The following is a 14,178-nucleotide window of genomic DNA, read 5'->3' as shown; positions in this document are numbered from 1 at the left end:
TGCCACGGGCTCTTGACAAAGTTTACAAGAGTTACATGTTAAATTTCATATGCATAAACAATATAACACGAACACAATTACTGAACAATTGAAGTCCATTTTGCAATGAAAATTGATAACAAAAAGAAAGACTAACGACATGTCCATGTAATAAACTGAGCGATGTTTCATCTAAACATCTATTACAAAATTATCAATATCTAGATGATGCACTTAAAAAATTCTTTAACAATATCAGGAAAGTTGTCTTTAGCTTCATTCCCACGGTGTTTGTCACTCATACATCCAAGCAGCGCCCAATAGACTCCGCAAAATCTAACCATGCAACCAGCTCAGGCTCCCCAAAATTTGGGCCACCCGCGATGGCCAAAATGTTATAACAGGCCGTACTTGTATAAAGTATAGAAAACAATGATTCAGCTAAGTAATGTAACATATCTACTTTGACACGCTTAAGAAATTCATGTATAACTTAGATATGTTGTCTTTGGTGTAATTCACATGGTATTTAAGCAAGTGTACAAAGATTATAACTATCCCACACGAGCAATATATGTCGTTAGCATGAGGCTATTATGTGCAATATGTAAGAATATGCATTATAAAATACTCACCGTCGCAAAATGGATGAAGCAATTAGGTAGATGAATACACTATCACTGATCATTATCTTTGATGTTATTACAAAGAAATAATACAAGTAATGATTTTCAAGTATTCAACTGTCCTCGCTCGTTGAAATACCAACCAATGATTTACATGTCAAAGTTAATATCTTTAGAATACCAACCAGTGATTTACGTGACCATATAAATGTAGCTTCAAGGGCGCAGGCATAATCTATCACGCGTGAGTCAAATTAGTTACAACCAATAAAAATGAAATGATCATAACCACAGTGAAATTAAGTATCTCGTGGGATGACCTTTTAAAAAAATATTGCAATGCTTTAGTTTGGGCTTCAGCAGGAAACTGGAATATAGCAAACATACACAGGCTCCCCTATCTGTTATATAAAACAGTTCAAAGAAATCTGTTATATAAAAAATATTCTAAAAAAATGTTCGGAAGTTCTCATAGGAAGATGTGCACACCACCATCGGTGGCTGTGTAAACAAAATATGGCAATTGTTTCTTAAAAATGCGATAACGTTTTCTCGAAATAATTTGATATACAATGAAAAAATTGCAGTTATCCTAAACAATATGGCGCCCTTTTCTTTCTAAAAGAAAGATACCCTTCAAAGTAATACATTAACTATGTAGGAAAAAGTGGTAATTGTTTCAAACAATTTGGTAAGTGCTCCTAACATTTGATCATTATATAAACAACACAAGTAAACTGATGGTATTTTTTTAAGGCAATACACCAACATGGTGTTTTATATTTCAGGCTCAAATATGGATGCATCGTTTGCCAAAACATCAACAAGAAACCCGGAGGCTCCGATTGCCAAACAATGGATCGATCGCACCCCGCCGTGCTAGCTAAAACGTCCGTCGCCGTGTTGGCCTCTATATGACAATGATTAAAAGTAATAGAAGAAAATTTTCAACTAAGGAAGGAACATTCTTCATAGATGGCCGCTGGTGGTCCTAGCAAATTACCCCCATTGACCATTATGTCAATCAACTCCATACAATCAGCTTCAAGAATTACGTTATGGCAGCCAATGGTACCCGCCAAAATCAGGCCATCCTTGAGAGCTTGAACTGATGATATGATAATACGTACATGCCCTAAAAAGTTATTTATGTGGTGATGGATGCTTATAGGACTGACTGGCATAAATAAGAAAATTGATGGCCTACTACCGATAACATGATGATGCTAATTGGCAGTCACGTACTGTACATAGGAGAGCAAGGAGAGGCAAGCCTCGCAACAATCTTGCAAAGCATAGTCGTAGTAGACTGCAGCGAGGGATGCAAAATGAACACCAGAATGCACAGCATGTGGAAGAGATTTTTGTTTCTTTGTTTGACGACTGCTTATGTGTTTGTCGTGCGATGCACCGGATGGTTCGAATACGGCGCTGCTGCACAGTATGTTAAAAAAGTTTCTAGAAAAAGAAAAAGCAAACTTACACAGACTCCTGTCACTGCCTCACTCTCTTCCTCTCTCGGCGCCGTCACCCGGCGGTTCGATCCCTCCGCCGCCGTACGACCTCTCGCGCCACTGCTAGGCACCGAGCCCACGCACCCGTAGATCTGCGACCCTCGGCAGTCAGATTCGACTTGGATGGGCAGAAGAGCTCGCTGTCTGGATCTAGGTGGCACTACCTCCCTTAGAGTTGGTCGTGCGAGAAGCTGTCACACATCTTGCGGCCTGCCGCCGCCGCAGGTCAGCTGCTCCCGCCGGCCGCATGCCCCACTCCCCGGCCGCCGCGCTCCGCTGTGGCGCTGCTGACCCTCCTTCTCGTCGCTTGGTGGCCTCATATCCCTGGTCGCCCTTCTCATTTGCATCCAGCCACAGCTCTGCCTCCTTCCTCGTGCCGCTCGAGCTGTTCCATTGAGGCTACAAAGCAGTCTACTACTGGTGAGTTTCCATATTCTGACATGGTGGATTCCTGATTACTGTTTGGTTGTCTATTTCTTCGTTTTATGTGGTGTTCGTTTAGGTTATATATAATCTGTGTTCTTCAATTCGTTTGATGTTGAATGGATCTGAATGAATGAATGGGGGAATTACCTGATGAAAATTCAGGCTACATGAGCGTCTATGCATTTTTATTCAGAGTTCAGGCAGCATCAATTACTTAGTAATTGATTCAGACAATTGGTCCATACTCAAAAGCTATCCTCGTGCTTGTTCAGACGTTCAAGCGGTCCAGTGTGTAGTACCAAATCAACTGAGTGATACATGGTGAACTATTAATAAATGTTGTTCGACAAGAAAACTGAAAACAATATACTCCTACATGATATTTGATTTCCGTTGGTTTCATGAATTCTTGCTGATAGCTATAACTACTAATTTCTCTTAGGGTGATAATTATTAATTTTTGGATATACATGAACTAATGAATACAACCTCTAATATATTTGTACTGTTTGATTTGCTTCGTATTTGTCTCTTAGAGAACAGAAAATAGCAGTAGTGAAGGCCCTAGAGCAACCACCTGTAAAAAAAATTAAAAAGAAGGGTAATTGGTACTAAAACAAAAACGTTCCATGTAATGTGAATCTGGAGCTTACGTAGCTTGAGAGTTTAGAACTTTAGAAGTAGAGTGGAGTTTGGAAGTTAACTGAAGTCGAGGGTGGGGTGGAGCTCTCTGAAACACACCCTAAGCCTAAAATGTAGTGATCTACTATATGATTATAATTACCTCACTCCAGAGTTACACAGTGGTATGTAGATACCAGAGGCATCTCATACCTAGCTTTTCTAGTATATAAAAGCATATCAGTACCCTTTTCACATTAAAACTGGAGCACTGAGATCTTACGTTATTTGAAACTGGCTATCAGGCTTCAGGGCCTCACATATTCTCATGGCGCTTTCTGAAGTGTAACTCTGTAAGTTACTAAGTTGAAATCTGTTCTGTCAGCACTATTTTATCATGTATGATATTTTTTCTTTCTTTCCAAGAAATTGTCTCTTTCCTTGTTTTGGAACTGATATTTTATATGGTTGCTTGACAGTATGAGCCAGAGCTATTTACTGGTCTGATTTCTCCTGGGTATACTCTGCTTTCGGGTGTCTGATCTGATGACAAGAATATTGTGTCGACGGTCAACCTGGACTGTAAATTGGAACTGGAAGCAATAGCTCTCCAGGCACGCAATGCAGAGTATAACCCCAAGGTAAAATCATTATCCTAATGCATTCTTCATGATGTTTGCTTTTTCTCTTATTGGGCTTGTGATGCTATAGTTCCAAAAACATCCAAATTTTATCACTTTGCTAGCATCCTTTGTGAATCCTGCTGTGTAGACGACGGATAGCCTGGTAAAAGAGTAGAGACTTTGTACATGGGTTCTTTTGTGTACCCTTCTGAATTTGTGCTCATTCGCTGAGAAAATAGAGAACAATAGCTTACTAAATAGTTTTGATCCAATGGTGAGTTGAGACTCTCTACCTGACCACCTTTTTGGCTTTAGCATGAGGTAAGGTTATTCGAACATGTAAACGGTCAACTAATAAGCTGAAGGGTTATACCACACAAAAGTTATTATACGTGGATGCTTTACGACAATCAAACAATGAACTTAGGGAATCTACAACTAAAGCATGCTTGACATCCACCTTAACAAATTTTAGACATGTAAGCACAAAAAAAGCATACAAGACTACTGATTAGTCCTTGCATACTGGTATGTTGTACACTCTAGTGGATCCCCTAAAGGGACATATTTCGAATGTAAGTTTTAGAAAATAAAAAGGAGGCAATTATTATTGGTTAACCCTACACCTACCTATGGAACGAATGTAAGGTTATTATATGTCTCTGTACAAGCATGGTTAGTTCTCAAGTGCACATAAAAATTCTGACTTGGATGAAAACATGCAGCTAAGAAAAAGAAAAGGAACAAGTTATGACTTAGGAACAACATATTGCAGAAAAGACCAATGCATTCTCAAATTATTTGCTCCTTCTGAGCTAAAAACTCCCTGCGGAGCAAATGATCGAGTTGGCCGTAGGAAGGAACACACTAAAACATGTCAAGAAAAGTGCATTGGTAAAAACAAAACAAAAAGAAAATATATGAACAACCAGGATGGGGTTAATGGTTTGGGAGCTGAGAGAGTTGATGGGAGGGACAACCGGAGAAGCAAACCTAGCAGAAATTCGCATCTGCTTTTCCAAGATGATTTGCTGCTCGGTGCATGATCATCATCATGCATCCACTGCAAAGGTCATCGATTCTTATATGCATTCAATTTCTCCAAGTTCAAAAGGTAGTTCTATATAATCACTAAACAGAGGCACTAACGTGATACTGAATTTATAGAATAAGTGCAGACCCTTTGTTGAGTCCTCTGCAATCTCAATACTCTGGATCCAACTAAATGTTCTTGTCTTGCCCTGCAAATATATACATGATTCGGTCTATTTTCAGAAATTAGGATTTCTATTTTCTATGCGATCCACGTAGAACATGAGGAATCACCTAAGCTTAGTTGCTATATCGGAACATTCACTAATGCAGTTAAATATCTGTACAAATATAAAGAACGTGAACTTACAACTTCATGGTTCAGTATATGGACAAAAAGACCCATGTCTAGAGATCTAGAGAGAGAGGAACTAAAGGCAAACCATGAACCACGTCCAAATCCTTGCTCTTGCTACGATTCGTGTTCGACCCACTCCTTGCATGCACCAACGACCTCATCCATGAGACAAGGGGGCAAAGAGAGGGGGAGGAAGATAGAGACAAACCTGAACGGCCTCAACCTTCTTGCTCCTGCTGCTCCAACCAGCAAGTCTCCCTCCACGGCCGACCCCGCCCACATTCGCCACTGCACCAACTCCGCTGCTTTCCCCATCAAGGCAGAGCTCATGTGCGCGTCTTGTTCGGAGGGGCTCTCCGAGGCCTCGAGGTCCTCATCAAGATCTCATCCTCTGAGTACTTCACCCCATACTTTTCGCCTATTGTTCTGTACACCTGAATCAACATTCAAAACACAAGCCATATTAATCAAACCACCATATGCATACCCAATTAACAGAGGAAAGGGAGATTTTTATCGGTAATTTGTTATGCATGGAGAAACAAATCCACACAACCCAGAAATGAACAGCAGAAACAAATCTGCCCAGGTTCTCACAACCCGAATCTCCGAACATACACGAACGGAACGGGCTACGGGAGCACGGATCAGGTCGATCCAAATGCCACACATTGTCTCAGCGTGTGCACCGCATAGAAAACATGCAAGCCTCCGTCAACCATGGGAACAGCCAGCAGAATCGAGTGGAACAAATAGAGGAACATGAATTGGAGCTGTGGTATATGGGGGAAGGGCATAGGCCGACCTGGGCCATGGACTCGGTGGGGGCGAGGATGGTGCTTGGGGCGTCGACGAGGATGGCCTTGTGTGTGATGTCGTCGTAGATGCCCCGCCGGTAGTCGTAGTACTCCCGCGCGCCCATCGGCTCCCACCTCGCACCGCCCGCCCCGACGACCGCCTCCGAGGGCTCCACTGCGGCCGCCGGCGCGCTGGAGCCGGGCCGCCGCCGCCACGGTGGCCGAGCGCAGGGGTGGGTGTGCTGCGCAGGGGTCAGCAGGTGTGGCGGCGTGGCTGTTTGAGGGGCCATCTCAAATAGAGTCAAACATGTATTTTCTTAGTCCTGCTGATCTTGGTTAATTTGTAATAGCTAGACCATCATGTTTGAGGGACATCCCAAGGGTTTGACTCCGAAGAGCGTTGCAACATGCCATATAGCTTGGAAAACATACTAACAAGGGTTAAAATGCAAACAAAAACGTAGTGTCAGTTTACAAGAGCAAGTACTCGGAGTACTTGAAGTATAATCCAGTTGAAGTGTATTGAAACTAAGAAGAACATGCACATGACATCCACGCACCTGATCAATCTTCATGTCAAGCCAATAATCGGTAAACAAACACAAGGCCAACAGAGAAAATCTGAACCAATGCTCCTGCTCCTCGTCCTTCCCGACACAATATCTACTGCTGATTCAAGAAGTTACTCCTTTAGAATGAGGACCTATTTTTTTTTAAACTGAGTTTTTTCACAAGTAGAAAAAGAAAAAAATAACATGTAAGATAAGAATAAAATCTACATCTTGGGAAATTAAGTATACATACAACAGAACTATATTTGTGTGACAACAGTAGTAACTTTGTTGGGAGCTTGAATACAAATATTCATGTTGCTTGTTCCTCAAGCAAATAACAGAAAATGGTTAGAAAAGTTAGGATATGTTCTATTTTCATGTGACATTTAAAGTTATGATCATTAAAAATACATTGTTATGACCTAATCCTGTATGTATTAAAGAAAGAAAACAACCCTGCTTAGTCACCAATCCTAGAACCCTATGATGAAAAATTTGACAAATAACTACAGAAACCAACTATTGTTCATGGAATTTACACCTGACGTCACTATTTGGTTTTAGAATTATTTCATGAGGGCAAAGGTAGAGAATCTATGAGAATCTTTTGAGCTACTCTCAACCTTGTAAAATAGACTAATCTAATATTCAGCACTGGATCAATTTCTCTATAGAAAAAGATTTAAAACCTCCCCAAATGTAGAATGCTAGGATCTCCCCATCAACTGATCCTAAGAGAAGATGCCACTGAGACTCAATACTAATTAAGTAGTCCATACAAATCTAATGCAAACCAAAAACAGATGCATTGCTAGCATATACAAGCATGGGGATAATGAATGGCTGGACATAATCCATCCATCGATGACTCATCCCTTGGTCTAATTACCTTCTGACGTTGAAGGGCCTGATGATGCCGGGAGCGCCGGCTCCACGGAGGACGCAGCTACTGACGCACTTGGAGGTGCACCGAGCCGCCTCAGGCGCCCCCGGGTGCTTGATCTGCTCCGCTTTTCAGTTGCCTTCTGCTGCTTTGGACTGGGATGGGCGTCCTCTGGCCACCGCCGGACCGCCACACCAGCGCACCAACGCCTACATCGTCAGTCCTCCATCCCCCTGGGGTCTTGCCGCTTGAGGAAGAGGGTGAGAGGGGCAGGCTTGGGAAGAGAGAGGGGCTCTACCAGATTCGCCGCCGCCGCCGCCAACGATGTCTTCGCCCGTCGTCGCCATCCTTCTCCTCCGCCCCAACACGGCGCCACCACTGCCCCTACTTCTCCACCCAAGCGGTGACGCCCCAGCCGGTCCAACCACTCAGCGACGCAGCTGCCCCGCTCCCATCCTCAGTGCCCGCAACACGAGTTGGCGGCTAGGGTTAGCCGCAGGGGCGCGCGCAGGGAGGGAACGGTGAGGAGGTGCTGTGCATCGATTGGGGAGACAAGGGTGAGCCGCGCTGGTGGCGGCCGGCGCGTGAGTCGGATGGCGTCGGTCAGAATCAGAGGGGCGGCGGCGGCGGCGGATCTCAGAGGCGGCGAAGGGCTCAGCGGTTGGGGGAGTGACGATAGAACAAGGAAACAGATCGAGGGGAGTCTAGAGGCTGTTTTTTTAGATCGAGGCGGAGAGACAAACGAAAAACCGGAGGTGGGAGGATGACGAAAATAAAACGGAGGTGGGAGGATGACGAAAATAAACCAGCGAAAATAAACCGCGCAGACTATTCACCAACTGCTCCATTAGGAGTATAGACTAGTAGAGTGCCCGTGCGTTGCTACGGGCCAACAAAAGAATTTACTGAAAAAGATACTTATCCTGCAGCAACGACTAATATACACGCAACCACATACAACACGTCACCACCACATACACAACACAAACACAAGGCAGAAAACAAGGGTGGCTAGGAACAACAACACCCATCAATCGACCACCAAGCACACTACAGATGGACCAATCGTTCCGACTGCACCGAGACCTGCACCATAAGCTAGGAACCGAGAAGAGGTGAAACTGCACATCGACGAAGCATGTACTTCAAACTGGTGCCTAGAAGAAGGATATGCCACTGGAGTGTCACCACCGCTCGATCCTGAGGCTCTAGTTTTCACAAGTAGCAACACGAAGAACATGGAGCGACCATGAAGGAACCTTCAAGGAGGTAACGACACCCGCGGATGCAATGAGTCGGCCAGGCAAAAATCAGGCAACTTATGCACATCGACACTCACACACCTTTGTCGAAGCAAGTACTGCCAGACGCCAAAGCACCAGCAGCACCAAGGCCATGCTACGACATACACGAACGACCATGCCACTCGTGTGGTCATGGCAGACAGCCCGCACCCGAGACGCGTGCTCTACTCATGAACACCGCGTCCCTCACCGCCAAGGGCCACCCTGCCTCCAGACAACCCCGATATCATCCAAAGGCCCCAGCTTTGTCCAATCGGCAGCCCCAACTGACGGAGCCGCCAATGACCACGCTGCCTCGGACATCGTCGCATATGAGCCACCAAGCACTCGACCGACGAAAAGCTGAGGAGAAGGTGTGATCTGCACCCACGATCGGTGACCCCATGACATCAACACGTGGTTCGACCATCATCGAAGCCTCCCATCCCTCCAACCGACCTCCCCACCAGACACTGATGTGTTGGCCCGCTGCACCAGCCGGCTCAAATCCACATGAGGCCACCAGCGGCCGCCCACACACCAACGAGGGAACCAAGATGACCACAACCCGCAACCAAGAAATCTCACCGCAAAGCGTAGGCTCCATCCCGTGCCGCTTGCTGTCGTCCAGTCGCCGAAGTCGGAAGGGGCCGCCCGGACTCCAGACAACATGCCTCACCAGATCTCGATTCCCAAAGATGCGCCACCGATAGATGCCCCATGTCTTCTTCATGCCATGAAAGCAAGCCAACACCGCCAACTGAACGCCCGCCCCCACGCAAGCACAAAGCTACCGCTCACACCAGTCATCCTGCACCAGTCTTAGAAGAACCGCCAGTCGGGCTTTGCTTGGTGATGCCCGCCGACATCGGTGGGTGGGATGGGGGGGGGACCGAAGGGAGGGTTAAGCGGCAGCTTGGTTTTTGCTAATAAATTTTGTGTGTGTGTTTTGTATTTTACATGAACTTTTATTTTCTAATATTTTTTATAAGATTAAGAAGGAAAATTAAGTGGATATTGATTCCCGTGGCCTAACAGGGAGATGCGTGTTGGAGATGACACTGTGAAGCTGGGATAGTTTCGGGAGCAGTCACTGCGTGAGGGGGTCGTGAAATGAGGACATACCTTGCATGGCTCGTCTCCGTTCCTTCTGCATCATATGGTCCCTGCAGCTTGTCTCTCCCCACATTCCTTTCCACCACCAGGAAAATCACAGACAACCAGCATTTCTTACCCGTATGCGTATATCACGTATCACCCCGTTCCTTTGAGACATCGGAATAGAAAGACCGAAGAGAGAGCAAAAGCGATTTACTTCTACTGGAGATCATCATTTTCTTTTGCAAGAATTTCAGCTTAACTACATCGGAAGTGAGTGCAATTGAAGTGCTTGCGATTTACTTCTGCGCACACCTTACAAATATTATTGTCAACTTAATTTTCTGATTATAATGTATGATAGAGTTGTTAACTGAGTTGTGCTTCCCACTGTTATTTTTTTTTGGGGTGCTGAATGATTTGAATTCAGATTTCCTTCTCTATTTCAAATCCTGCGGGGACTTAAAAAACATGGCCGCTGGTCCCCTCCCATCCCTCGAGCCAGCCTTCTCACCAGACGGCCGCCCGCACACGAGGCCAATAGACACCCCAGGTCATCGTCGCACCATCAAAGCAAGCCAATGCCGCCGACCAAAGCACCCGGCCCCACGCAAGCACGACGCCCCCGCTTGCTCCAGTCGTACCAAGCAGAGGCGAAGGTCAAAGTGTACCTCCTCATGTAGTACTATTTTACACTTCACCATGAAGTTGGGATAAATAGTTAAAGGTGTTGTAAAATAGTTTTGATGATATTGTACTTTTTTCAAGGAGGCATAGGAGTATGCAGAGAAGAACAGTGTGTTATTCATGGAGACGTCGGCAAAAACATGTGATAATATAAACGCATTTAAGATATATACCCTCCAAGTAGGCTATTTGGTTTCACATAATGCAAAAGAGGAACATAAACGAGTAAAGTTAGCAACATAACAAACCCTATTGATGAACCAATAATTGCTAATTATATTCTTGCAAAATAATCAAGCTAATAACTTGGAAGTGTCCAACATTTGAAGTAGTTGAATATTTTAAGTTTCTTATGATGAATCATCTTATGGAAGCGGAAACTGCATCAGCACTGTCAAAACATAACCATCTCATTTAGAAATTCTCATTCTCAACTGATTCTCGGCAAACAATATGACATTGATGTTTCCATCTTCTCTTGTTTTAACTTCTCGTTACACTTCATATATGTACTGATTTTTTGTCGTCAACACACGTCTAATAATATTTTGTTCATGGGACAGTAAATTAGGAAGAGGTTGCCGAAGCCAACATAATCCTGATAAATAAATTGCTATGGTGTATTATATACATTGAGATGGGGTGACACGCGTACAAGTATGTACCATGTGATGCATGCAAATGATTGAGGCCAAACAGGAATTTTGATTGAAAATTGAGGATATAATGTAAAGCTAACTTATTTCATTGTGTTCCCGCAAAAAAAAGCTTATTTCATTGTGTTATTAACTGTAGGTATTGCACAAATAAATGGTGGTAACAAGTCTTGATCAGAGATGGTGGGGGCAACAAAGAAGTTCTGCCTCTCAATGATGTGCGTTCTGGGAAACCTCCAACAAATCCTTGATCAGAATCCTTCCTGGCCAGGAGGAGCCAGCAAGTATGATAATTCTTCTGGGGGTAATATGAACAGGTTAAGTGATGATGCTTCTCCTTGAGTGGGATTACCGGATTATGCCAGAAATGAGTGTTTTCTCAATTGAGAAGAAGTTTTTCTAGGTCTCCTCTCGATTCTGCATCTTCATGAACAAAACAAAGTCAAAAGACATCTCCATGTTACTTGAAATAAGCCAGAGAAAGAAACTATAGAAAATATGGAGTCGAGTACACGAGAATTTTCTGATGTGTAGAATCTAGAAAAATATGTGTAGTGCAGAACCAGAGGAATCAACCAATTTAGATGACTTGTGAAGTTTTGGGGAGACCTCATGGGTGGACCTGGTAAGGCCTTTGAATCCACCGACATTTTCTCTTTGGCTTACTTCCTTGCTGCAATTGTCCTAACCAAAGAGATATACGTATAATATAACCACACTTAGTCTGGTACAGTAAGAGCTTGAAATACATAAAAGTACATTATCTGTAGCAATAAAAGCACCTGAAGGCAGACGTAGACATGTGCGTACAGGGGTTAACTCAAGTAAAATGGAGGGAGGAGACAGGAGAGTATATCACTCATAGTCGTATAGGATACCTCCAAAGCTACTGAAACGAAAGTTGAATCTACATTCTCCAACATATGCTGCTTCGGTTAAGGCAGTTTATCCCTGAAAAAATAGACAAACTAACCAAAAAAACTTGTTTAGATTGATCCACATACATAAGTAAATGTCGCATAAGAGCTTTGTTAATTTTAGCATACTGGCTTCTGTTGATATAATTCAGCAAGAAGGCGTGTTGTGCAGAACTACATATACTGATATACACAATTAAAATGAAAAGAAAAAAATTCTATAACACCTATTTAGTTCATGAAATTAGCCACTACACTACAAATTGAATACATTCATTAGCAGGATAACACAATGGGAAGTATGTCTTCATCGTAATAAGATATACAATGAACACCCAAGAATGTAAGCATCTGATATATCGAGCGATAACAAATCTCACTACGAGTACGAATTGTACTTTCAAATCAGGCATGCAAATCCGCCAATTTTATGATCTAGCCATCACCTTTGCTATACAAAAATATTATCTATAGGTACTAAGGTACAGGGTAATTATTTAACATTAAGATGGCAAAAAATTACAGTGTCCATTCATTTTCTAATCTATGCAACCATCACAATGTCACGGATTATTGGCCAGGTAAAGTTCTCAATTAGCATCATCAAATCTCTTATCCAAGCGGCACAGATCAAGAACATTTACCTTCAGTCGTATTAGGTAGATATTGCCAGCAAAAAAAATTCTATTTGTGAGTTGTCGTAACCGTGAATATGCTGATATATTTGTTGGCTGGTTTGTTTAAGAAATTCCGGTGCTACTTTAAATTTTCTTATATACAGGAAGATTTAAAGCAAGACATAACAATCTTAATATACTGCACACAAATACTTGTTAGGATCACTAACCGGTATTTTCCAAGGTCTTGGTTTCAGAATAACATAACTGAAATTAGCAAGATATTAGCCTCAAATGTAACAAGAGTTTCTCTTGGCCAATAAATCTCTACTGTTTAAAAGGGGATACAACTATACAAAGGTACATGAATAAAAAAATAGAGACAAGATAACACAAGGCAAAACAGAACCTAAATTATTTGTACCTGTCGATGAAGGTTGTTTTGTTCGACATCATCACCATGGCAGGAGTGAATTGCAAAAAACATCGACATTGAAGGCTAGTGTTGCAGAAACCACACTTCTACAGTTTTGTGCCAAAAAACACTAATTCTGAGGCTAATTTTTTGCAAAAAACACTAGTCATCCGTTTCGCTCGTTTTAATCATGTTTATGACAGCTGGGACCCGCTGGACAGGCTGACTTGACACAATATAACGGATTGCAAATAGACATAATAGAAGGGACTACACTGTAAAAGAGCCTAAGAGGATAAGGTCATTTTTTCACATTAAAAAAGAAGAGGATAATGTTCCATCTTCATCCTCTGACCGTTGACTCATGTCCGCTGGCCGGTGGAGCTCGAGCTTGCCAGCAGCACCTCACCTACAACATGGCCGCCTGGCCGCCGGCACCGCTGCTCGTGCGCACGCGCGGCCGGCGCGGCTGCTGCTCGCTCCAGTGAACGGCTGCTGCTGCTTTCTTCCGTCCTCGTTGCTGCTCGCTCCCGTCCCCGCCGCTGCTCGCTCCCGTCGCCGCTGCTGCTCGTGGCCGGCGCCGCTGCTGCATATGGCAGGTCGGTAGGGAGGCGCACCAGAGAGCTCCGTCGCCGCCGCCCCAAGTCGTGCCCCACATCGGCCTCCGCCGCGCCCGCAAAAGCTGTCGATGTCGGCCATCAGAAGCTGCTGGTGCCGGCCCTCCGATACCCACGGCGGCTGCGGCTCCGGCAGCCGTGAGAGCTGCTGCTCCGGTGGGAAGGGGGGAGCGCTAAGGGCAGCAAGGGCAGGCACGTCGGTCTCTCGTGGGCTGGCCGCGCACGGGGAGGGAGTGGCCGCCCTCCTCCGCCATGGGAGATGAAGGTCTCGAGGACCCGATTACTTTTTTTAGGGGTCATTTTGTAAAACAAAATTGTATCCGGATGTCCTTGGCTTTTTAGTTTGCCATGTCACCCTGTCCAGCGGGACCCACATGTCATAATCGTGCTCAAAATAGCCTAAGCAATCGACTAGTGTTTTTTGCAAGAAATTAGGCTCGGAATTAGTGGTTTTTGGCACAAAACTGTAGAAGTG

General features: G+C 44.1%; 1 long non-coding RNA gene across 2 annotated transcripts; it reads right to left on the bottom strand.

The window, feature by feature from the left end:
- Positions 1 to 11,203: 11,203 nt before the first annotated feature.
- LOC119307338 lies at positions 11,204 to 13,967 on the bottom strand. 2 transcript variants are annotated; one of them, XR_005149262.1, is made up of 3 exons: positions 11,920 to 13,967; positions 11,747 to 11,821; positions 11,204 to 11,560 (listed from the first exon to the last, which is right to left on the bottom strand). It is a non-coding gene; the product is annotated as an uncharacterized LOC119307338 (long non-coding RNA). The 2 variants fall into 2 exon arrangements; XR_005149263.1 differs by having other exon boundaries at positions 11,204 to 11,554.
- Positions 13,968 to 14,178: the final 211 nt, after the last annotated feature.

This window comes from Triticum dicoccoides, chromosome 5B (genome assembly GCF_002162155.2).
Source record: "Triticum dicoccoides isolate Atlit2015 ecotype Zavitan chromosome 5B, WEW_v2.0, whole genome shotgun sequence".
Lineage (NCBI taxonomy): Eukaryota > Viridiplantae > Streptophyta > Magnoliopsida > Poales > Poaceae > Triticum > Triticum dicoccoides.
Note: the sequence above shows the minus strand (reverse complement) of the source record. Positions and strands in the feature narration are given on the sequence as shown.